A 23964-nucleotide genomic window follows, 5' to 3' on the forward strand; every position below is an offset into this window, starting at 1 on the left:
AGGGGGGCATTTTCAGCACGAAAAATCATGCTGAAAAACTCGGCTTATACTTGAGTATATATGGTAATTGGTTGCTATGGGCAACTGGGCAAATTTTCCGGTGGACAGGTTTTGATAAATCTCCCCCATATAGATTATGTCTGTTGACTCTAAGACAGCCAGTGGTTGATTCTTGTAGATCCCCACTTGTAGACATCTAAATCTATCACCCACATTAATTTGTTAACACGTAGAAGGAGTTTTTCCTATAAAGATTTCTTGGCAGCATGAAACAATCCTGGCTCCAGATGAGACCTAGAAGATGATGTTGGGAAATCTGGTCATAAAGAAAACATGGAGGAATGGAAAATTAATTTAGTGTACATTTAGTGTACATGTGCAAATTTAGCTGCAAAATTTGTTGCAGATATTCTGAAGCAGATTTTGCTACCCTTAAGGGTAGGTTCACACTACGGAATCTCCGGGCAGAAAATTTCCGCCCAGAGATTCCGAGTGCGGCCAGCGCCGACTGAACCATAACTGATTTAATGAGCCATTCGCAGTTTCACTGAATCAGTCGGCGCTAGGACCGGGCAGACAATGCAGTATCCAATAGGCTGCAATGTGTTCTGCGAGTATTTCCGCCTGAAGAATGAACAACGCCATTCTTCAGGCGGAAATTTCCAAGTGGATTTTCCGTTCACAAATTCCGCTTCACAAATTCCGAAGTGTGAATTTGTGAACGGAAACCCATTCACTACACTATACATTTTAGCAAGCGGAATTTCTGCCTGCAATTTCAAAGCGGAATTGCAGGCGGAAATTCCGTAGTGTGAACCTAGCCTTAGGGTGCATTCACACACGCGTATTTGTCAGCGGATCCGCAGCTGCGGATCTGCTGACAAAGGCCCCTAAAGTGCTGTCCTCTTTGTACCTGCTAATAGCGGCAATCCGCCGCTACCAGCAGACACACTGTGAAGTGCGAGTCGCAGTGTATCCGCACATCCCGCACATCGCGGCCGCTCCCCCGGCTCCCTGAGCTACACAGAGAGTGGCCGTGATGTGTGCGAGTACACTGCAGGGTAACTCGCACATCCCAGTGTGTCTGCTGGTAGCTAGCGGCGGATTGCCGCTATTAGCAGGCACAAAGAGGGCAGCCCTTTAGGGGCCTTTGTCAGCGGATCCGCAGCTGCGGATCTGCTGACAAATACGCCCATGTGAATGCACCCTCTAAGTCAATGGGTTACAAAATTTGCTGCAGAAAATCAGCAGCAAAATATGCATGTTATTTTGGTCACTCATGAACACTATTTTACAATTTATATATAGATATGATTTACCTAAGATATTTATGATAGACTGGAGCCGTGTATGTGGAAAATATTATTGAGATTATGCAAAGTTTTGAAAAAGATTTGTCATGATAAGGGAGGTTTTGGAGTATCCCTTCTTTTTTGTACTATGAATTAAAAGGAGATTTTGGATTTTCAAGACACCAAATTTTAAAGACCGGAGGGAGGGCATTGGAATTGAACACATAGTTCAGAGAGCACATTTAAGTTCAACCCCTTATGGACACAGTGCATTATTTCCTTGAGGATACAGCAATTTTTCTTACCTTTTCCTTTTCCAATGACACCTTTCATTTACACAGTACACTTTTCTGTAAAACTGGCATATTCTCTTTATTCTGTGGGACAATACGATTGAGAAGATTCCTATGTTTGCATAGTTTTCTATTATTGTACGTCTTAAAAAAGTATTTTATGACATAAAAAGCATGCTTAAAATTGTCCTATTTTGACCCCTATAACTTTTTTTTTAACTATTCTGTATATGGGGATGTGTGAGGGCTCATTTTTTGTGCCATGATGTTTAGTTAATATCGGTACTATTTTTTGTTCTAATGGGACTTTTTTACCGTTTTATTAAAAAAAGTTTTTGAATATGATATGACTTAACCTCTTAAGGATGCAAGGCGTACCTGTACACCCTGAGTCCGCTCCCTTTCTATAACGCGGGGCCACGGCGTGTTGGGCCCAGCCTCTAACAACGATAATAGTGCGTGACACTGATCGCGGTGCCGCAAGCTATTTACCCTTTAGACGCGGCGTTCAAAGTTGATCGCCTTTTTCAAAATGAAAGTAAACTACTCCTGGCTAGCTCAGTGGGCTGTTCGGGACCGCCACAGCGAAATCGCAGCATCCTGGAGCCCCTACCTGCCTCCTGGTGTCCGATCGCCGAATTACTGCTCCGTGCCTGTGATCCAGGCATGAGCAGTCAAGCGGCAGAATCATTGATCAATGAGGGCCTATGACCCTATGAGGGCTATAACACTGGAAAAGAAGTGGGAAAAAAAAAGTTAATAAAGATCATTTAACCCCTTCCCTAATAAAAGTTTGAATCCCCTTTTCCCATAAAAAAAACAGTACAAATAAAAATTAACATATGTAGTATCAGCGCGTGCAGAAATGTCGGAATTATAAAAATATATTGTTAATTAAACTGCAGGGTCAATGGCGTCCAAAATAGTGTATTTTTTGTCACTTTTTATATCATGAAAAAATGAATAAAAAGCTATAAAAAAGTCCGATCAATACAAAAATGGTACGGCTAAAAACTTCAGATCACCGCACAATATGCAGAAAAATAAAAAAGTTATAGGGGTCAGAAGATGCCAATTTTAAACTTATAAATTTTCTTGTATGTAGTTATGATTTTTCCCAGAAGTATGACAAAATCAAACCTATATAAGTAGGGTATCATTTTAATCATATGGACCTACAGAATAAAGAAATGGTGTAATTCTTATACCTAACAATGTACTGCGTAGAAACGGAAGCCCCCAAATTTACAAAAAAATTTCTTCAATTTTGTCGCACAATGATTTTTTTTTTGTCGATTTTTGGATAAAATGACTGATGTCATTACAAAGTAGAATTGGTGGCACAAAAAATAATCCATCATATGGATTTTTGCAGTGGTCTCTAAACTAGCCCTCCAGATGTTGCAAAACTGCAAATCCCAGCATGCCCAAACAGCTGTCTCGGCATGCTGGGAGTTGTAGTTGCTTACCTCCAGCTGTTGCATAACTACATCTCCCAGCATTTCCTTCGGTGATCAGTTAGCCGAACCTAACTGAAGTTTTCCAACCAGTGTGCCTCCAGCTGTTGCAAAAGTACAACTTCCAGCATGCACGGTCTGTCAGTACATGCTGGGAGTTGTAGTTTTGAAACAGCTGGAGGTTTGCCCCCCACCCCCATGTGAATGTACAGGGTACATTCACATGGGTGGTATTACAGTGAGTTTCCTGCTTGAAGTTTGAACTGCGGCAAATTTTTCGCCACAGCGCAAACTCCTAGCGGGAAACTCACTGTAACCCCCCGCCAGTGTGAATGTACCCTAAAACACTACACTACACAACACTAACACATAATAAAGGGTAAAACACTACATATACACCACCTTACACTGCCCCCCCCCCCCCCCCCCAATAAAAATGAAAAACAATAAAAATGAAAAAAACATATTGTACGGCGGTGCTTCCAAAACGGAGCCTCCAGCTGTTACAAAACAACAACTCCCAGCATTTCCGGACAGACACTGACTGTCCAGGCATGCTGGGAGTTTAGCAACAGCTGGAGGCACCCTGTTTGGGAATCACTGGCGTAGAATACCCCTTTGTCCACCCCTATGCAATCCCTAATTTAGTCCTCAAATGCGCATGGCGCTCTCTCACTTTGGAGCCCTGTCGTATTTCAAGGAAACAGTTTAGGGCCATATATGGGGTATCTCCATACTCGGGAGCAATTGCACTACAAATTTTGGGGGCTTTTTCTCATTTTACCCCTTATGAAAAGGAAAAGTTGGGGTCTACACCAGCCTGTTAATGCTAAAAAATTAAAATTTTTACACTAACATGCTGGTGTTGCCCCATACTTTTTATTCTCACAAGCGGTAAAAGGTAAAAAAGACCCCCAAAATTTCTCCTGAGTACAAAAATACCCCACATGTGGGCGTAAAATGCTCTGCGAACGCACAACAAGGCTCAGAATTGATGTACATTTGAGGTCTAAATTCGTGATTTGCACAGGGGTGGCTGATTTTACAGTGATTATGACATAAACGCAAAAAAATAAAACTACACCCCTCACGGAATGTAACAAGGGGTATAGTGAGCCTTAAAACCCCACATGTGTTTGATGAATTTTCATTAAAGTTGGATGGGAAAATAAAAATTTAAAAATTTCACTAAAATGCTGGTGTTACCCTAAATTTATCATTTCCACAAGGAAAAATAGGGAAAAAAAGCCCCCCAAAAATGCTCTGTGGGTTAACTACAATGCTCAGAAGAGAAGGAGCACCATTGGGCTTTTGAATAGAAAATTTGGCCAGAATTGAAGGCCAAGTGTGTTTACAAAGCCCCCATAGTGCCAGAACAATGGACCCCCCACATGTGACCCCATTTTGAAAACTACACCCCTCACGGAATGTAACAAGGGGTACAGTGAGCATTTATGCCCCACAGGTGTCTGACAGATTTTTGGAACAGTGGTCCGTGAAAATGAAAAATATAATTTTTCATTTGCACAACCCACTGTTTAGAAGATCTGTCAAACGCCAGTGGGATGTAAATACTCCCTGCACCCCTTCTTAAATTCTGTGAGGGGTAAAGTTTCCAAAAAGTGGGTCACATGTGGGGGGGTCCACTGTTCTGGCACCATGGGGGGGCTTTGTAAATGCACATGGCCCCTGACTTCCATTCCAAACAAATTCTCTTTCCAAAAGCTCAATGGCGCTCCTTCTTTCTGAGCATTTTAGTGCGCCAGCAGAGCACTTGATGTCCACACATGGGGTATTTCCATACTCAGAAGAAATGGGGATACAAATTTTGGGGGTCATTTTCTCCTATTACCCCTTTTAACCCCTTAACGACGAAGGACGTAAATGTACGTCCTGGTGAGATGGTACTTAACGCACCAGGACGTACATTTACGTCCTATGCATAACCGCGAGCATCGGAGCGATGCTCGCGTCATGCACGGCAGGTCCTGACTGCTGATAGCAGACAGGGACCCGCCCATAATGGCGAACATCCGCGATCGCGCGGATGTCCTCCATTAACCCCTGAGATGCCGTGATCAATACAGATCACAGCATCTGCAGCATCGCGGTACTTTGAATGGATGATCAGATCGCCCGCAGCGCTGCCGCAGCGATCCGATCATCCAGCATTGCAGCCAGAGGTCCCCTCACCTTGCTCCGGCTGTCTCCCGGGGTCTTCTGCTCTGATCTGCGATGGAGCAGACCAGAGCAGAAGATGACCGATAACACTGATCAGTGCTGTGTCCTATACATAGCACCGAACAGTATTAGCAATCGAATGATTGCTATAAATAGTCCCCTAAGTGTAAAAATAAAAGTAAAAAATGAAAGTAAAAAAATTTGAAAAACACCCTCCCCCAATGAAAACGTAAATTGTCCCATTTTCCCTATTTCACCCCCAAAAAGTGTAAAAAAAATTTTTATATACATATTTGGTATTGCCGCATGTGTAAATATCCCAACTATTAAAATAAAATGTAATGATACTGTACGGTGAGCGGCGTGAACGTAAAAAAAAAAAGTCCAAAATAGCTGCTTTTTTTTAATAACATTTTATTCCCAAAAAATTAATTAAAAAAGTATTAAAAGTTTTATATAAGCAAATATGGTATCAATAAAAAGTACAGATCACAGCGCAAAAAATTAGCCCTCATACCGCCGCTTATCCGGAAAAATGAAAAAGCTATAGGTCTTCAAAATAGGGGGATTTTAAAAGTACTAATTTGGTTAAACAGTTTGCGATTTCTTTTAAGCACAACAGTAATAGAAAAGTATGTGATCATGGGTATAATTTTAATCGTATTGACCCAAAGAATAAACAACACATGTCATTTTTACCATAAATTGTATGGCGTGAAAACGAAACCTTCCAAAAATTTGCTAAATTTCTGTTTTCTTTTTAATTTCCCCACACAGATAGTATTTTTTTGGTTGCGCCATACATTTTATGGTAAAGTGACTGATGGCATTACAATGGACAACTGGTCGCGCAAAAAACAAGCCTTCATACTAGTCTGTGGATGAAAATATAAAATAGTTATAATTTTTTGAAGGCGAGGAGGAAAAAACGAAAACATTAAAAATAAAATTGTCTGCGTCCTTAAGGCCCAAATGGGCTTTGTCCTTAAGGGGTTAAAAATGTAAAATTTGGGGGAAAAACTGCATTTTAGTGAATTTTTTTTTTTCATTTACACATCCAACTTTAACAAAAAGTCAGCACACACCACACGTGTAAGGTTTTAAGGCTCACTGTACCCCTTGTTACGTTCCTTGAGGGGTGTAGTTTCCAAAATAGTATACCATGCAGTTTTTTTTTTGCTGTTCTGGCACCATAGGGCCTTCGTAAATGTGACTTGCCCCCCAAAAACCATTTCAGCAAAATTTGCTTTCCAAAAGTCAAATGTGACTCCTTCTCTTCTGAACATTGTAGTGTTCCAGCAGAGCACTTGATGTTCACACATGGGATATTTCCATACTCATCTATACACATGGGGTTACAAATTTTGGGGAGCATTTTCTCCTATTACCCCTTGTAAAAATTTACAATTTGGGAGAAAACTAGCATTTTTGTGGAAAAAAAAAATAATTTACACACCTAACTTTAACGAAAAGTCGTCAAACACCTGTGGGGTGTTAAGGCTCACTGGACCCCTTGTTACGTCCCTTGAGGGGTGTAGTTTCCAAAATAGTATGCCATGTGTTTTTTTTTTTTTTTTTGCTGTTCTGGCACCAAAGGGGCTTTTTAAATGTGACATGCCCCCAAAAACCATTTCAGAAAAACTCACTCTCCAAAATCCCATTGTCGCTCCTTCCCTTCTGAGCCCTCTATTGCACCCACAGAGCACTTGACATACACATATGAGGTATTTCCTTATTTGAGCGAAATTGGGTTACACTTTTTAGGAAGATTTCTCTCCTTTTGCCCCTTGTAAAAATTCAATAACTGGGTCTACAAGAACATGCGAGTGTAAAAAATGAAGATTTTGAATTTTCTCTTTCAATTTGCTGCTGTTCCTGTGAAACACCTAAAGGGTTAACAAACCTTTTGAATGTCATTTTGAATACTTTGAGGGGTGCAGTTTTTAAGTATTTCTAATAAGAAGGCCCTTCAAATCCCCTTCAAAACTGAACTGGTCCCTGAAAAATTTCGATTTTGAAAATTTTGTGAAAAATTGGAAAATTACTGCTGAACTTTGAAGTCCTCTGATGTCTTCCAAAAGTAAAAACTCGTCAACTTTATGATGCAAACATAAAGTAGACATATTGTATATGTGAATCAATATATAATTTATTTGAAATATCCATTTTCCTTATAAGCAGAGAGCTTCAAAGTTAAAAAAAAAATGCAAAATGATACATTTTTTCATCAAACTTTGGAATTTTTCAACAAGAAATGATGCAATTATCGACAAAATTGTACCACTAACATAAAGTAGAATATGTCAGGAAAAAACAATCTCGGAATCAGAAGGAAAAGTAAAAGCATCCCAGAGTTATTAATGCTTAAAGTGACAGTGGTCAGATGTGCAAAAAATGACCGGGTCCTACAGTGAAAATTGGCCTGGTCCTTAAGGGGTTAAGGGCTTAAAATCAGCAATTATGGTGTTTGGCATTTTTTATGTTTACGCCATTAACTGTGCGGAATCGTAAACAATATATATTAAAGGGGTACTCCTGTGGAAAACTTTTTTTTTTTTTTAAATCAACTGGTGCCAGAAAGTTAAACAGATTTGTAAATTCATATGTTTGAAGCATATTCAGAGCAGGATATGTTTGCTATGGGGATTTTCTCCTACTCTGGACAGTTCCTAAAATGGACAGAGATGTCAGCAGAGAGCACTGTGCTCGTGATGTCAGCAGAGAGCTCTGTGTTCCAAAAAGAAAAGAATTTCCTCTGTAGTATTCAGCAGCTAATAAGTACTGGAAAGATTAAGATTTTTTAATAGAAGTAATTTACAAATCACTACACGTGTGTGTGCCCTGGCGTTCCTGCCGGTATCCTGCTGTCTTGTGTTCATGTCCACGGTTCTTTTGTAATAAAGTATCGGTGCACTGCTGACGGGTGAGTGCGGTTTTCTTCTACTGCTTTAATTTACAAATCTGTTTAAATTTCTGGCATCAGTTGATTTAAAAAAAAAAAAAAGTTTTCCACCGGAGTACCCCTTTAAATTTCTGCATGCATCAAAACCTATTATGTTGTATATTTTTAATCAGTTTTTATAGCGGAGTGATACATTTTTTTTATATAGGGGGGCTTTTATATATTTTGGTAAAACTATTTTTTATTATTTATTTTACACTTTTTAAGTCCTTATAAAGGACTATTACATTGAGGCTCTGGCAGGCTGTATCAAAGGAATGACCATCGGGCATGGTAAAAGACCTCCGGCCGTCATTTGAACTCATTAGACCCCCCACAATTACAGGGTCCAATGAGCCCCTCAGAACCCACAGCACCTACATTTTTCCTTAACCCTTCACCTATAACAATATTTAAAGGTTTAGATTATACAATAGAGGCTGAATCAGGGAAGAAGGTTATGATAAATATTTAAAGGGATACTCCGCCTCTAGACATGTTAAACCCCTATCCAAAGGATAGAGGATAACATGTCTCATCAGGGGCTGCTCAGCAGTTCAGAAATATTGGAAGGATTTACTGTGCAAATTATTCCCCAGCACAGAGTCAGCCTGTTCAGTGCACTTTCACCAGCACCTACAGTATGTTATTGCATATGTGCTGTGCCGTGATTGGCTAGACAACTAAGAGAAAAGTAACTATGTGAGTAGCACTGGCAACTCAGTCCCTGTCCTGCACCCTGAAATAGAAAAATAAATAGAAAAGCTCTGCATCATAGAGGGGACTCTGGGGGTCTCATTAACAGCAGTGAAACCACTTAAACCCTTTAGAAAGCAAGTTTGTTCTACATCTGATGGGAAATAAAAAGTCAATCACATTGGTCCCTCAACATACGAAGGTAATTGGTTCCAATCGGACCATCGTTTGTTGAAACCATTGTATGTTGAGGAATTCGTACCATGGATTATACTCATGTGTCCCCGCCGCTCCGGCCCGTCTGTTCACTGCTCCTCTGCTGCCATATCAATAAATCGCCGCTGCCCTGCGCCTTCGCTCGCCGTCCCCACTCATGCCGCCCTATTAGATAACGGGGCGACGTGAGCAGCAACATTATGACGGCGACAGAGAGCGACGGCACAGGGCAGCAGAGGAGCGGCGAAATGACGGGCTGGAGTGGCGGGGACATGTAAGTATCATTGAGCGGGGAACATGGGGCACATTAAACGGCTATACGGTGGCAGCTAAAGCAGTCAGCGCTGCCGGATAGATGTTTTCGCAATGGCCCCGACACACATAAGCATCGTATGTTGATGCGGCCTTCAACATAACAATGGCCTGCTTGATAATGGTTTCAAGGGCAACCGAAATGTGGCATCCTGTTCACATGATGGAATAAAAGCTATTCACCTTTTTTCACCAAATGGAGTGCTGCAAGTGACTCTTCTGTTTACCTATATATTATATGAAGACTATATGAAAATATTTTGAACATTATTTGGAGATGACACTGTTGAGCGCTGGCAATGTATTGCAGTAATTTATGGAGATGGTAATGAACTGATATTTGGCCATTATTACTGTTGTTACTACGACTATTACACTATATAGCAGTATTGATTGGGGACTATATGACACTGGTATTTGAGCACAGTATTTTATTGGGAATGTAATATTTTATAATTTGGGGATTATATGGCACTGTAATTTGAGCACTGTATAGGAGAATTTTTGGGAATTGCTACTTTACAGCAGTACTTGGGTGGTTTTATGGCAGTGTTGTTTACGTAATGTGCAGAAATTGAAAAACATACACACTTTTTTATGCTCGCCAAATTGCTAGGGCTCATTGGTTCAACCTCCTTGCACAATATGGGGAAAGGGGGATTGTACATATTTGTGCATGTAGGGTGCTGAAGATATGGAATATACATAACTCTGTATGTGCTACTATGTGAACACGTAGTTTCAAAAGGTTGAATTTTGTGTTGATCAGGAAAAAAAAACTATTGGGATAAGCTATTGTTTCCTCCAAACGTACACTATAAAATGGCTAATGCTAAATCCCACATGGTTCTCCTGAAGCAAGATGGCGTTTATTCAAGACGGATTCCTTACCTAATTGGAAAACCAGAGGTTTTCTGAAAAAATGATCTCATCCAAAGGTGCCACCTACACATTTGGCTGCACCTTGGGTTATAATACTGAAGCTGTTAGAATATTATTTTTTTTAACTTGTTGGAAATAAGGAACTTTCTGGACTTCATGAATCTGTATGCGGTGGCGGAGGGGGGGGGGTTGTTTCTATGATTATGCTTCAAAACTTATTGCTAAGACAGGCTTGGAAATACTTCCTTCAATAGCCTATTTTTGAATATGGATGGTTTATGTTACCCTATTCCTTTATGTCCTTTAGTAGGCGCTATTAAAATTGGTGTCCCAGTGTGGTGCAAATGTAGTCGGGCATTCTAGTATCATGTAAATAGAGTTCAGGAATAAGCAATATTTTAATATATTCTTAGAATCTTTACTTTACAGTATCACCTTTTTTAAAGGGTTACTCCGCTCCCTAGCATCCAGGAACATTGAGTTCCGAACGCTGTGTTTGGGCTTCCGTGTTCACGCCCGCCCCCTCGTGACGTCACGGCCTGCCCCCTCAAGGAAAGTGTACAGGAGGGGATGTGCCATAGAATTGCATTGAGGGGGCGGGGCATGACATCACGAGGGGGCAGGCGTGAACACAGAAGCCCGCACACAGCTTTCGGAATTCAATGTTCCGGACGCTGGGTAGCGGAGTAACCCTGTAATGTCTGTTTGCTGTCAGTAAATTACATAATTGTTTATTTGTTTTTCACTGACTGCATGCATGGATAAGGAATTTACCCCTAAGGTACTGTGAAATTGTGGTGTAAACAACCCTTAATCTGATGTATGTACTTTTATGTATGACACACACCAAGATAACCTCAAATCTTGTCTGATAATTTCTTAAAGGGATACTCCAGTGTAAAAAAAAAAAAATGTTTTAATCAACTGGCGCCAGAAAGATAAACAGATTTCTAAATTACTTCTATTTAAAAATCTTAATCCTTCCAGTACTAATCAACTGCTGTATGCTCCACAGGAAGTTATTTTCTTTCTGACCAGAGTTCTCTCTGCTGACACCTATGTCCATGTCAGGAACTGTCCAGAGCAGGAGCAAATCCCCATAGCAAACCTATCCTGCTCTGGACAGTTCCTGACATGGACAGAGGTGTCAGCAGAGAGCACTGAAAGGATTGAGATTTTTAAATCTGTTTTATCTGTGTACAAAATTGACAAATCATGTAAGTGAAAAAAGCTTGCTTTTTTGTTATTTTCTTTTACATCATGCTTTCATTATATTGCTATAGTGATTCGTATATATGGTCTGTTGTTTCATGTTTCTTATGTTTTTTTTTTTCTTTAGTCACTTTTGAAGACCTGCAGCCCTTTCTGGTCATGGAATGCAGTAAGGCACTTTGCAGACTTACCCTTGCTGACTCTTGGCAGTGGATACACAAAGATTATTGTAGAACACCTTTTGATAGGACTGGTATTCCTAGGACAGTATTATTTGCTAGGCTGAAGTTCTGTGCATCCCAGGGTCTTTAGGCTCTCATTATGCACCCCTCACTCTGACTAAACATCTTACCTTTTAGTGCTTTCTGTCCCATACATATGTGTAGTGGATTGAAATCACTTGCTTTTGCCTTGTCAAAAATATCCATTAGGTGTCATCACAGCACAGAATGTACATATGTATTATAAAGAAAATCCTTAAAAAAAAAAAAAGTAATGTGGAGTAATGTGTCCAACAACCGAGTAGTACTAGGAATTTACACAGTGGAGCACTGCACTTGTATTATAGCCACCAAATTATCTGTGCATATTGGAATAACTCAAGCCACATAGTAGGGGGCCCCAAGACACTTGTGGCTCTCGAGCAACTGGTTGGGGATTACTACTCTGTAGCATACCAGATTCTGACTCTATCCTTACAGGGCCTATAAGAATAAAGGGCCTTTTTTATTGCAGCCTATATTCTGCTTATCATAAAGCTGTCTGTTTCTGCTGATAAACTGCTGGGAAGCTTCCAGGAGTTGGATTTCTTGCCCTACTCTATTATTGGATCATTACTATTTATAGTGGAATTAGCTGGCAATCAGCTGTTATTATGATTAGAAGTTGTTTAAGTTGAGTGACCAACCACATCATAGGTGACCAGGCCCAATCCATCTTACAGGGACATAAGATTTGGGTTGTCTTACTAAGTCAGCCCTTTAATATAAAATAAAATTTGAATACTGCATGGCCTGAACCATAGATAAGGCAGATCAAATTACACTCACACCAATGGTTGCTTCTCATCCCAAAAACAGCAATGACGTTAATGGAGACTGAATGGAGGTCCCCGAATAAGAATTTAAATGCAGCACCTTGCCATAAAGCATCATGATTAGTTATTCCGGTAGCACAAAAAAAATGTTTTTGCTACTTAAGGGTACTGTAAATATAAAAGAAAGTCATCCTTAACTGCCCACATACCCCGCAGATGCCATTCTGACGCCTGCTGTTCTCCACTATTTCCTGGTTCCTGTGACATGTCATCCTTGCAGATACTCCTTATTTAGCTAGTCACTGGCCCACATTTATCATTGCAGTGCTAGTGAAGCATTTTTTTACACCTTTTTTTGTGTGTGCTGATAATGTGTAAGAGCACCAAATTTATTAAAAGGTAAAAGAGCTTTGATAAATTTTGTGCAGGTCCACATTTTCTGAAATTTCTGTCTACACATACACCAAACAGCTACACCATGTCTGGGCTGGTGTAGTTTTAGAGACTTTTCAGTGGCTTTGCGCCTATTTTTGCTCCTTTTTACAAAAAGGGGCAATGATAAATCTCTTCCATATCATGTCTATTGCCAAAATCAGTGAATTGCAACTCAAAATCAGCAGAAATGTGTAAACAAAAAGGGGCAAAAAAAGGCGACAAAAAACCCTGCTTGCGCCTTTTTTGCCCCTTTTTTAGACACAAAAAATTGTCTAAAGACAATGATAAATGTGGGCCACTGTCTGCAATGGTCACCTGGTTTTCAGGTGGAGACAACATGTTGCAGGAACCAGCAGAGGGCAGTGGACAGTGGGAGCCATCAAAACAGCAGCTGTAGGGGATTGGGGCAGGTAAGCATGGTTTTGTTCTTATTATTACAGCACCCAATTTGTGAATTAAGTATTTTTTTTTGTGCTGCATAGTTTTTCTTCAGTAAACCTAAATGACCTTATATTATATGTGTGTGCAGCTTCAAAAGCAGCTACGCTACAACAATATTACTGGTGCAAGTCAATGGTGATAATGTAGACCTAGCCTAAGGTATATAGTTTCCTGTCCCAGTAGAGCTTACAATCTAATTTCCTAACACAAAACACATGAAAGCTAATTGGAAAGCCAACTATGGAATTATATTTGTTTTATGTGTAACCCGCATAAACACATATGAACTGTAGGGCTTTAGCCCTTTCCCGACATATGGCATACATGTACATTATGGATCAGGTGGGCGGACATGGCTGAAGCCCGCCACATCTACCGGTAATGACGGACATCAGAGATCATGCCGATGTCCGTCATTTAACTGATTAAATACTGTGATCTATGAAGATCAAGGCATATAAACATTAAAGGCCACTATTCCCCGGTGTCTAGTGGTCCCATAGCCCCCCTGCGATTACATCTATGGGTTGCTAGGGAAGCCCAAGGCCTTACCTTGTCCTCGGCGTCTTCCCTGGCTCTGAGATTGCTTAAAGCTCCCTTTGGCAGCCCTTAGCAATCGAGCACAGATTTCATGTGTGATGTCCCAGTACAGGACATGGTCCTGTACTACCCTTAGGCCCTGTCAGGTTGAGACCCTCAGTGACCTGGGCGCTCCTCAGCAGGGTCTCCCCCTGTTGTTTCCAGAATGTTGTGTATACTGCTTTAATGTATAGACAGGATCCTAATGTATAGATAGAGCAGAGGACCTGTGAGAGGTTGTCTCAAGGACCTGAAGTCTGTCACATGTTATGTTATGCAGTCACATGATTTGTTGTCACATGTTCTCCCAGAGAGCACCAACTTAATCTATGACCCGCAGCTTGAACAATGGGCCTTAGTCCAGCCCCCCACTATAAAAAAAAACCCCACTGAAAAATTACAGTATTGTCGGTGGGGAAGAAATCTGCAAAAGTTGGATTTACAATGTGCAAGATGAGAACAGAGGCCATGCTGCATGCCAAAATGTCTGTTGTACCTGCAATGATTAAAGATGTGCTGGAAAAGCGTGCCAAAGGTTCCCACCAGAGCCAGCATCCCGCCCCCGGGCGGGAAACAATGTTGTGGTGTCCAGCCCAAAATGGAACTTGAAAGAGGATGCACCGCTGAGTCACTTCCGGTCCCAGGCCCCGCTGATGACGTCCTTCTGGCCGGCGGTCATCTTGTCAGAGACCACTATAAAAGGTGAAGCGGAGATCCCGACGGAGGAGTATGATGTGAGTATCCCGGCTGAAGTCAACTTTTCTACTCCCTCCTCCACTTCCAGCCCTGAGCCAGTACCCCAGGCTCCTAAGTACCAAAGTCACTCAAGTCAACTTTCCAGTACAGATGTGCCCAGGCCTACTCATATGAGTGAGGAGGTTTGGCCTGACCATCGGGCACCAACTAATGTACCCAGGTCTACTCCAGCTGTAAAGAAGGTGTGGCCTAACCAACGGGTACCCACAAAGTGCCTGGCCCTACTCCTGCAGTGGTGGAGGTTTGGCCTGAAGAGGCACCAACTGGTAATCCCTCTGTGGTGCAAGCCGCTGCAGTGCAGGTGGTGGTTACTGTCAACCCCACCATCACCAATTCCACATTGTCCCATGTGTGCTGGGACACCCATGTTGACCCCTTGCAAGGGGCCCAGTCTCACAACTCTAAGTACATCTCACAGCCTAGGACCCCATCTGGTAGGCGAAACTGAGAAAGAAAGAAAATTGTATAGTAACTGTGTACAGTAAAAATAACCAGACTTGGTCCCAAGACTGACTGACTTTTGTGCAGTAGCACATCCTTGTTGTTTCAGATCCTGCAACAGTTCAAGAATTGTGCCTGACAAGACTTTGTCAAGAAATTTTCTTTTGTTTGCAACCAGCCATAGTAAGTCATGTGCCCGGCTTCGGCCGAGAGACTCCTTGGGGTAGGAGATTCTATATAGCTGCATACCAGTCTCCTCAGAACCGGGACCCTGAGTTGACAGAACCATGAACTCCTTATGTACATGGACTACTGAGCGGTACATGAACTGTTGTGTAATATAGAGTCAGTAAAAATTGTTACGGAGGGACACTGAAATGTTGCGGTCCTATATTGTAACACAAACGAATGTTAAGCACCAGGTATGCGGATAAAATCTTTTCGTTTATTAGAATTACGCAGGACAAACAGGTACAAGTGGTCTTTCTGACGCGTTTCGCGCTTAGATGCGCTTAGTCATTTCTATGACTAAGCGCATCTAAGCGCGAAACGCGTCAGAAAGACCACTTGTACCTGTTTGTCCTGCGTAATTCTAATAAACGAAAAGATTTTATCCGCATACCTGGTGCTGGACATTCGTTTGTGTTGGATCTATTGTGGAAGCCGGGGCGGTGCCGGCGGGTCCGTGACACAGGTGTGCGCACAGCGGGAGTGAGCTGTATCTTTCTTGGATAGGTCCTTTATTGTGTTATGAATGTCAGAAAATGACTTTTGTACACCAAAAATTAATTGTATACAGTCATTTCTGATGTCTGGTTGTCTCCTTACAGGGGTTTTTCCTGATGTAGTCGGGAGGAGCACATTTCACCCCTTCACCAGCATCTTGTACAATATATATATATATATATATATATATATATATATATAAGAAACAGTATGTGTAGTACACTAAAGTACACATGGTTGTGTACACATCATGTACACATAAAAAGTACACAAAAGTAGTGTATACCTCAGTCACATACAGTAGTACTGTAGCACTCAACATTTCACAGTCTACTTAATGTCAAATGTATCTAATGTCAAATATCATTATGTTCGTGCGCAGGATACTTTGCTGGCCAGAAAGTACGCCTGAGACTAAAGTAATGCACATAGTCAATACAAGGTAACAGAAATGTCAAAATGTTATCTATAACAGTTGTCTAGCCTAAATATGTCTAGAATAAACTAATAATAGTGTTCTGGGGAGATGTGTTTTAAATGCTAAGGGACCAAGGTATTGGGCATAGAGCCTCAAGCAACCCAATCCAAAAATGTCTAAGTTTAAAGTTCTAAGTCTAGTCATGTATACAATGTCTAGTATATAGTCTAGTCATGCATAGTATGTTATATACATAGTCACAATGTCAGGTTGTGTATAGTTAACTGTAAAATGCATAGTCCAGTTGTTATATGCATAGTCAAAAGTCCTCAAAGAAAAGTTATATCATCACTTATCCTGTTCAATCACAAGTCAGAGCGTGTATGGACAATTTATACAAAGACTCTAATGCTATCCATTATTTTACCAGCCTGAAATTGACATTTTTTTATCTCAAAATGCCTCAGGACTGCGACTGGCCCCACGGCCTCTTCGTCCCTAAACTCTGACAGCACCTACGTCGAGGGGTTTGTGATGTCCCAGTACAGGACATGGTCCTGTACTACCCTTAGGCCCTGTTAGGTTGAGACCCTCAGTGACCTGGGGTCTCCCCTGCAGGGTCTCCCCCTGTTGTTTCCAGAATGTTGTGTATACTGCTTTAATGTATAGACAGGATCCTAATGTATAGATAGAGCAGAGGACCTGTGAGAGGTTTTCTCAAGGACCTATAAGTCTGTCACATGTTATGTTATGCAGTCACATGATTTGTTGTCACATGTTCTCCCAGAGAGCACCAGCTTAACCTATGACCCGCAGCTTGATCAATGGGCTTTAGTCCAGCTCCCCCCCCCCCACTATAAAAAGGGAAGGCCAATACAATTCACTCTCTTATGATCTTTGCTGAGGAACAGTGAACACCAGAGATCTCAGTGCAAGTGACCAGCTACCTGGAAGGCCACAAAGCTACAGTCATTCCAGTAAGTCAAAAGTCTATGTCTGCTGTCACTACAAATAATCAAGTCCTGCATATAGTCAAGCCTGATAATTGTCTCAAGTCTTTTACAAGTATAATTGGTCCCAGCAAGCTGCGAAGTCCTCAGAGTTCCTGGCCACCTCTTTGGGAATCTGGCCTAACTATGAAGATAATACCATCTGTCTTAAACTCAGTAAAGCCTCCACTAAGCCATAACTGGTTGTGGACTCTCCTTTGCGTAACTAGCCATTGGAATGGCGGCGATACCGTTCATGTGGTTCTGGTACCAAAAACCACTCTGGCGTCACGAACACTAGGGGTTAATAACATCTTGCCCTAGGGATTAATACCATCTGATCCCGCGACCTACACCGCTACACCCGTGGTCCCACCATACACTGATGGTCCGCCACACATGGATCAATGTAATGCAATAGCATTACATTGATCTATGTAAGCCATCTGATGATGGCTTATGATAGGCCCCTAGGGGATCCAAAAAGTATGTATTAAAAAAGTTTAAAAAAATGTTTTTTTAAATATTTTTTTTTTTTAAAACTCCCCTAATTAAAATTCAAATCACCCCCCTTTTCCTATTTTTTAAATAAAACACTGTACAAAAATATATATATATACATATTTGGTATCGCCGTGTGCGTAATTGTCCGAACTATTAAATTATTATGTTTCTGATCCTGCTCAGTGAACAGCGTAAATGCAAAAAAATTGCAGATTTTTTGGTTACATTACATCCCAATTTTTTTTTTTATAAAAAGTGATCAAAAAGCCAGAATTACACAAAAGTGGTACCGTTAAAACTACAGCTCATGGTGTGAAAAACAAACCCTAACACACATCTGTAGGTGGAAAAAAAATTATAGGGGTGAGAACATGGTAATGAACAAAGTTTATTTTTTATTTTTCAAGGTTTAAATTTTTTTTTTTCCATAAAACGAAACAAAGATTATTCAAGTTTGGTATCATTGGAATCGTATTGACCCATAGAATAAATATGGAATGTCACATTTACGGTATTTTGAACTTTGAAAAAATGATTGCCCTACAAAATTGTGCAATTCCATTTTTTTTTCAATTTTACCCTGCATATAATTTTTTTCTGGCTTTGTAATACATTGTATGATAAAAAAAAAAAAAGTGAATCCATGGAAAGTCCAATTCGTCACGCAGAAAATAAGCGCCAATACAACTATGTAAGTCAAAAAATAAAAAAGTTATGGGTCTTAGAAGGTAAGGAGGAAAAAGACGTGAGCCAGAAAAAAAAATAGCTGGGTCATGAAGGGGTTAACACAGCTAGTCCAGCACTCATTGTAAAGTATTGGTAGAGCAGTTATGTACTGTGGAGCTGTCATGTTTACATACAATGCATACAATAAAGGGAATAACAAGACATATTTACAACAGAAAACATATCCCATCCTAGTTTTAGGAATATGCAAAAAGCTAAAGATTTCTAACATTCAATAATATCAAAAGTCTTCAGCATTTAAACCTCATAAGTCCATACATTTAGCTACCCCTTTCTCCTTTAGTTATTAGTTTTCTTGGGCTTAATTTCCATGGAAAGTCCCTTTAGCATTTCAGCTTTGAATTAAATTTTGATTTAATTTGATTTAATAAAGCAAGTTTTATATGGAATTGTGACCAAATTCGTGACTGCATTCACAAGGTGTGCACCTGTCCTTCACTTTTTTGTACAGCATTAAATTTAAAGGTTTTTCTTGTGATGACAAGTGAGTGCCGCTACTCTGCGCAGTTGCCCTGCGTTTGTAAGCAAAAGGCAGTCACAATGACATTGCTAGCAGATAATCATGGTTATTACAGATGCTATTAGATCCTGGTGGCCTTTTTAAGATGGCAAGGTCCTTCAGAACCTGTGTTCCAGGATAGGTTAGCCCTATTCCTGTGTCATACTGTCACTGTTGTATGGCCACACCCTGCTGCTACAGTAAAGCAGTGTCTACTCTACCTGGGTCTAATCTCTATTCATATGCAACGTGATGCTTATAGGCTCTTTTATTAAGCTGATCAAAGCTTGCTTTTTAAACCCAGGTATGTGTCGCACTCATGGCCGGTCAGAGCACAGTTAACAGTGACTGACGTTCCTAGTCCAGATGTGTTCAGTCTTTATTCCTGTGGATTGTACCTTAAGCTGTCTTGCCTTTCTTGTGCATTAACCATTAGATACTGTGCCAAGTATTTGTGGTACTTTCAGGATCCAGACCCCTGACTTTGTTCCAGTCAAGACACTTGGATACTGTGCCTAGTACCTGTAGTCTTACTCCTGATCCTGACCTTCTGATCCCTTGTTCTTTTGCATTCTGATTCCTCTCCTGGGGATAACCTTTCATCCCTTTCATGACCAGGCCTTGCTTCTGGATTCTGCCTTGCCTTGGTCTCCTGGTTCCTTCCAAGGCCTTTTCCTGGCTGGTTTTCCTGGTAATTTTATGTGAGGCCTGTTTCTGGTTGCTGTCCTATTACCTTTTAATTCTATCCAAGGCCTGATATTGATTGCTGTTCTTTGTACCTCCCAGTTCCATCCAAGTCCTATGCCTGGTCATATTTGGTACCTTCTAGTTTCCTCTGAGGCCTATTCCTGGTTGATATTTCTTATACTCTGTAGATGCATTCTAGGGCTGTCTGTGGACCCTGTTCCTGATATCTCCTAGTTCAAGTTTCTTTCTGTTCCCCATCCCAGCTCTGAGTCTGTTGCCCATGTTCCTGGTTCAAGCTCTTAGCCTTTTCCTGGACTTCATCTTTTTGTTCTGTGATCATGTCCTTGTCTGTTGTCTTTATTCCTTTTCTTTGACTACGGTTATGTCTGGTATTTATAGCCATATCCTGTCAATGCTGCTGTGTATAACATTAATGCTTATGCAGAAATATAGAATCCCTTCCCCCTTCATTCACCTATACCTATTCCCTTTACCTCCTTGGCTGTACTTGGACATGTGTCTTTTTTTTAACCATACTAACTATGTAACTTTGTGTCCAGCTGCTAATTGGTGACTACTTTGGGGACCATGACAGTAAAGTTCATACCTCTATATAGGAGTTAATGGTAAAAGTCAGGCTATCCTTAAAATTCTGCACCCAAGTATAGCCAGTGCACCCTAAGGCCGAGTTCACTTGGCAGGATTTCTGCATGTCAGTATGGATTCCACGTTTGCATTCATTTTTGCGGAATTTCACATCTTTTCCGCATTTGCGGAATTGATGAATTCAGATTTTCCGGAGGCTTTCTGCATGATTCTGCAGCACAGTAAAAAAAGGGTGATTTTTTTTTAAAGATAAGTTTAAATTCCACACGAATTCTGCATGCATTCCACACCAATTTCTACACCAATTCCACATTTTGCGCACAAATTGAATCCCCATTGACTTCAATAGGATTCAGCAACCGAAGTCCAGAAAACTATAAGACCAGACTTCTGCATCAAACCTTCCTGTCATAAGCTAGAAGTGTTTAGTAACTATTAACCTTCACTGCCTGTGCAGCAACCATTGCTACTCCCCTGTTCTGGTGATCTCTTTCTGGAAATCGGTAGAAGGATGTGAAAACTCCACATTTAGTAAGAAACAGGTGAAAGAGATTACACATTCTACAAACCAGGGTACACTCTTGTGTTTAAATATATTGTTTTCCCTCCATAGTAGTGGAAAATTGGATTCTTCCCCAATGAAAGCGGTAAGACAGGGATTAAGGTCTTGTTCCCCACAGCGCTCTGGCTTCTGGGGCATTTTGCATTGGCTGAGAGCCAGCTGTCCGGTCTGAGAATTCTTAGTCATGACTTCCCCATGGCAAGTCTAACTAGAAAGACGCAACCATTTTCCAGTGCCCCACAAGCAGAAACTGCCCTGGTTAAGAAACCTAGCATTGAATATAATGTTATCTTAATATAACAGTAGTTCTAGCAGCACTGAATTTGTTATAAACATTTTTTTCTTTCCTGCAGATAACAAAACTCTGTAGTCTGATTTGGTGTCCCATCAGGAACTACAGGAAACACAATGTAATATAACCATAAATTGTGCTGAAAGAGCTGAGCCTTAATGCATTGACAAGGTCAGCTCTGCTGAATCTGTACGTTATGCAATTACTGTTGCAATCAGTAGCATCTGAGACATTCACACCTGTTAACAATGTACGTTTTTTGGACTAAAGCCAGTTTACTTAAATGGGTCAAATAACATAGGTGCAGTATGTAGGATCAAAGCCCGAGACAACCACGTGACTCCTCGTTTTCTAGTGTGCCACACACAACAGGAAAGTAGGAGCAATGTTAAAGGAGCAATTATTGCACCTCATGAAAACACATTTGGCTTTTACTGTTTGGGACTATGGATAACATCTGTTTTTACCTTGGTTTCAGAGCAAAGACAGGATATGCTCTTTGGGTGACCAATGCATAACTTCTAAAATACCCCTACATTTGTCATTGGAGGATCTGATGGCATACTGTCTGGCCCACCAGTGATTTAGCCAAGGCTCTACAGTGTATCCATATAAGAAAGGGTTGCTCATACTGCATGTATGAACAAGGAATTAAAGGGTACCTCTCATCAAAAAAACTTTTGATATATTATAGATTAATGTATGCAGAATAACTTCACAATTGCATGTTATTAAAAAATATGCTTCTTTCTATTTAATTTTCCACTTTGAAGAAATGACCACTAGGGGTCTCCCTACCAGTCCTGGCAGCAAGCATTTCAGACTCATGCTGGAGTCCTAAACACTACGAGCTGCCAGTCTGCTTTGTTCACAAAGGAAAACACTCAGAGCTGCCAGCCTGCTTTGTTCACAGCCTGTTTGGCTGTGAACAAAGCAGGCTGGCAGCTCTGAGTGTTTAGGACTCCAGCATGAGTCAGAAATGCTTGCTGACAGGACTGATCGGGAAAAATACAATAGAAAGAAGCATATTTTTCATTAACATGCTATTGGAAAGTTATTCAACATTCATTAATCTAAAATATATCAAAAGTTTATTTGATGAGAGGTACCCTTTAAGATATTAGCTCCCAGACAAATAACTTCTGAACGGCTGCACTGATTTTCACTCAGTAAGCAGCATTAGAAATCGGGTTAGCCGCATTATCAACCTGTATATTAAAGTTAGTTTGGTTTACCCTGCTGTCAGATTCCCTTAAAAAAGCACAGCAGGCGGAAATTAGTTACTAGCAGACTTTGGTCCACTGGGATGTAGGTCGCTGCAATATAGGTCGCCGACATAAGCCAAAAATGTGTTGGCAGAACTTGATGTAAATACTCACTGAAACCAGAAGTTGTCATAAGGAAACTGCATGCAAATTCAAGAACATGTTTATAACAACAATTATATACTTTATAATCATAGCATTACTGCTGATCACATTTAGAAGAGGCAGGGAGGCCTACAATGCACTACAGTGTTAAAGAGACAATGTGAAGACTAGGTGCAACCATTCCTCTCATTGATATCAAGGACACTGAGCACAGGGAAGTAGTCCTCCACATTAGGGTAGACCTGCTCACTTTGTCTGACACTGCTGATTTCTGGCTATCTGCCTATACTGTTTTCTTTTTTGGGTGATGCTGCCATTGATGGAAGACGGTTTACCAAATGCTTATTTTTATTTCCAAATAAAATCAAGCAATGCTCAACACTTGCATTGCTTCATCACTTTCTCTCCCTTCCCTATCAGTGCTTCTAGACTGGATTTGGGCTTGAGGTGAATCGCTGCTGTAAAAATCCTTTTCTGTGCAACACACACTGCTCTCTGTCCCTCTCTTTCAGCAATAGAACGCTGATGTGAATGGCCGCAAGATGGCTGTCGATTTTATAGGGCTGTAAAATCCCAGGGGTGGCTGTCTGCTGATAGGCTGCTTGCTGCATGTGATTCAGGGTCATCCCTTGTTCCCGCCTTCTCAGCATTTATTGCCCCATGTCCTGACATGTGGAGTCACCATCTTAGATGCCCTGGAGTTTAATGAAGCATTATTAATATTCGCAGTGATATTTGCATTCGTTGCAAAGTTAATTTTTTCTGTAATTCAGAACGAATTCGGATTCCTCAGATTCGATTCGCTTATCCCTAACTACTGCTGGTAATAGTGGCATCTGTCTGCCATCTCATTCTGTATGCTAGTGACATCTGTCCGCCATCCCATGCTGTGCGCTACTGACATCAGTCCACCATCTCAAGTCATCCACTATTAACATCTGTCTTCCATATCATGCTATTGACATCAGTCAGCCACACACCAATCCACCATCACCCTACATCCAGCCAGGCCTACACATACGCAACCCATCATCCCCAGAAAAGGGATAATTTTTGGGGCTTTTCATACAAGAGCTATTTCTTCTTCAGTCTTCACTATTTTAGAACACCAATTCTGTTGCTACTACCCCCAAACAAGATAATTTTTGGAATGCTTGAAAAAATCCACGCTGTCTTCTTTACTTGCTAGACTAGGAACCTGTTGCTACTCCCAAAAATAAATTTTTTTTTGGAAAGCTTGGAAGAACCTGTTGCTACTCTCAGAAAAGGAATAATTTTTGGCACGCTGGGATAAAGCCACTGCATCTTCCCATGCCTCCGTGTGCATATTAACACTGGCAGCCATCTACCAACAACCAGGGATACGTTATGCCGCTTAATTTTGGTGTGAATAA

General features: G+C 40.9%; 1 long non-coding RNA gene across 1 annotated transcript in view; it reads left to right on the top strand.

Annotated features, from left to right (window-relative positions):
• Window positions 1-13077, top strand: part of LOC130367742 (uncharacterized) — a 429675-nt gene extending 416598 nt beyond the window's left edge. Inside the window, exon 6 of the long non-coding RNA XR_008892153.1 lies at window positions 11610-13077. This is a non-coding gene — a long non-coding RNA (uncharacterized LOC130367742). The remainder of the gene's footprint in view (window positions 1-11609) is intronic.
• Window positions 13078-23964: the final 10887 nt, after the last annotated feature.

The sequence above is a fragment of the Hyla sarda genome, chromosome 4 (assembly GCF_029499605.1).
Source record: "Hyla sarda isolate aHylSar1 chromosome 4, aHylSar1.hap1, whole genome shotgun sequence".
In the NCBI taxonomy this organism is placed as follows: Eukaryota; Metazoa; Chordata; class Amphibia; order Anura; family Hylidae; genus Hyla; species Hyla sarda.